Source organism: Lygodium microphyllum, chromosome 14 (assembly GCF_053477565.2).
Source record: "Lygodium microphyllum isolate KBCC chromosome 14, Lygodium_microphyllum_v1.1.10, whole genome shotgun sequence".
Taxonomy (NCBI): domain Eukaryota; kingdom Viridiplantae; phylum Streptophyta; class Polypodiopsida; order Schizaeales; family Lygodiaceae; genus Lygodium; species Lygodium microphyllum.
Window position 1 is genome coordinate 84,515,355 of NC_141148.1, and position 2,945 is coordinate 84,518,299.

A 2,945-nucleotide genomic window follows, 5' to 3' on the forward strand; every position below is an offset into this window, starting at 1 on the left:
ATACACACACATTAATGACAATATGTATTACTCATTGAGCCAGTTGCATGTGCTCACATGTATTATCATCTGATGTTAAGGATCATCAGGATCTATGCCCATTGTTGCCCTGTCTGTGTGGCTTTTGGTCCCTAACAACTGCTTTTGACTTACTGTTTTATATTTGATGCCTGTATGTTGCTTATAAAAAATTTGTGAGTATTGAAAACTTAATATACTCCATGTGGATGCCATTGTAATTTAATCAATAGCCATGTGCTTCTAGTAGACAATGAATTAACCCCAATTACACACACACACTGTGTGTGTGTGTGTGTGTGTGTGTGTGTGTGTGTGTGTGTGTGTGTGTGTGTGTGTGTGTGTGTGTGTGTGTGTGTGTGTGTGTGTGTGTGTGTGTGTGTGTGTGTGTGTGTGTGTGTGTGTGTGTGTGTGTGTGTGTGTGTGTGTGTGTGTGTGTGTGTGTGTGTGTGTGTGTGTGTGTGTGTGTGTGTGTGTGTGTGTGTGTGTGTGTGTGTGTGTGTGTGTGTGTGTGTGTGTGTGTGTGTGTGTGTGTGTGTGTGTGTGTGTGTGTGAAATACGGGCTTCCAGGTCCATATGATGTGTCATACAAGATAACGTTGTTCCAGGGTAAGCACATTCATAGACTCCATTGTGTACATTGCATTGGTCTCTAGAAACATTAAGAATACACAATGTCAAGGTTCAAATGCAAAGAGCTCACTTGAGAATAACTCTTTTAAAAAAATGTACGCGGACATGAAATTGTGGTATTGTAATAGAGGTTGTTTCTAAAGTTACAAACTTCAAAGTGGGGGATCGAGTTGGCACCGGCACATATGTGAATACCTGTCGTAAATGTGAGTTTTGCTGTAAGTCCATGGAACCCTACTGTGAAAAAGGAGTAAACCTCACCTACGATTCTGTGGATTATTATGGTGCTATTACACGGGGTGGCTTCTTTACACATATGGTGGTGGATGAAAGGTTAGGCAACATCCTGAGCAATATTTAATGAATGAATCACACAAATGTCAAATGATTTCTTCTTGGTTTAAGACATTGAGAACAGACTGTCAATCTGTTATTAGCATTACTTACTAACATAATGTTACATGATGAAAACTGTGATTTTCATCATGTAAAGTTTCCAACTAGGAAGCTGAATAATATATATGCACCTACTTCTAACTCCAAGTAACTTACTTGGTCAATGTGCCACTTGAGTGCTTTAAAAGAGATTGAACTCATTGAATATTTGAGGAAGGGATTGATATAGCATGAGCATAAGGTGATGTGGTGTTTTGGTGATGCAAGTACTGTGTCAAGATTCTAGATAAGTTAAAAGTTAAAATAAATGTACCTCTACTTTGTGCTAGTATTATTGTATACAACCTAATGGTATGGCATGGAATGTTTAAGCCTAATAAAGCGGTTGGTGTGTTAGGACTTGGAGGCCTTGGACATATGTTAGTCAAATTTGCCAAGGCTTTTGGTGTTGTGGTTACTGATCTCAGCACCTCCTCTTCCAAGAAGGAAGAGGCACTTGGTATTCTAGGGGCTGATAAATTTTTGGTCACTTCCAATGTAACACACATGCAGGTAACCGCACTATTCTCACGAAGTGCAATGGCCTAATTAAGGCATATCTTTGAGATACATTACCACTTACCATACATAATTGTATAATCAACTACCGTTTGACATGCAGCAAGCAGCTCGGTCCCTTGATTTTATACTTGACATAGCTTTTGGAGATCATCATTAGATCTCTACCTTCCATTGCTGAAGACAGGTGGCAACTTTGTTGTGGTGGGGTTGCTAAAGGAGATGAAGTTTAGCCCTCTCAACTTGTTTGTAGGTAAATGGCTACAATCCCAATCCTTGGTGCTCCGTTAGATGAATAGAAATGTGTGTTGCAGCTGCAAAGCCAATGCTATTCTCATGGATGCAACCAAATCCACAATAAGGCATTTATTTCTTCTTCTATTCATCTAGCAATGAAGTCGATATTTGGGAGCGTGACCAAGGGTATGAAAGAAACACAAGATATGCTAGAGTTCTCTATAGAGAAGGGGATAGAACCAATGATTGAACCCATTCCAATGCAATATATCAATGAGGAATTACATAGGCTTGAGTGCAATGATGTCCAATATCACTTTGTTGTGAACATTGGGGAGTCGTTGAAACTAGAGTAGTCCCAATCTTAGGTGGTGTTCCCAAGTTCTAGGGGTGATTTCAATGTGTTACAATCTAGGTGTTCCATCTAAAGCAAGAGTTTTCCTATGAGAACCTTTTGGATTGTAAAGGGTAGGTAATTTGGATGAATAATACGTGATGGATGACTATATTTCCCTATAGTTTGAGGGTTTCCATCTAGAGAAAAAGTTTGTCTATGCCATTCTTCTAGATTAGTAAAGAGCAATGGAATTCTTAGTGCTCAAAACTTGAATGAATTCTGAAAAGTATATGTGCACTTGTTGGAAAATGGAAGGAAACATAGTGATCAAACCTAACCATAGATCAAACAAATGTGAATTTATAGCAATTGCCATAATTTCAGAGATTTGGCCTTGTTGCACTCCAAATGTGAAGGAATCATGTGATCTTGCAATCATGGATTTGGAGTCCTTAAGACATAATGGCAGTCAAGTTCCTTGGTTAATATTTCTTGTTGGTTTTGCAAATTTGGAGAAAGTTAGCTATCATGTGAAATAGTGGGCATCCCATCAAATTTAGGCCTTGGTCAGACTTTAGGGAAGAATGTAAACATAGATAGTCTCTTTTCTTACCATTTCCGTAATCGATGAGATTCTTACAGGTAACACAATTAGACAAATACCCAAGTAATTGAGTAAAAAATACTAAAGAAATTGAGTATTTTGTTTTTTTTCCTCTCATTTAAGGAACTTTGTTATTAGTTGGAATTTGGAAAGTGCTACTAA

The 2,945-nt window shown here is 38.3% G+C and overlaps 1 pseudogene; it reads left to right on the forward strand.

Annotated features, from left to right (window-relative positions):
• Nucleotides 1-755: 755 nt before the first annotated feature.
• Nucleotides 756-2,198, forward strand: LOC148025792 (putative cinnamyl alcohol dehydrogenase 1; annotated as a pseudogene).
• Nucleotides 2,199-2,945: the final 747 nt, after the last annotated feature.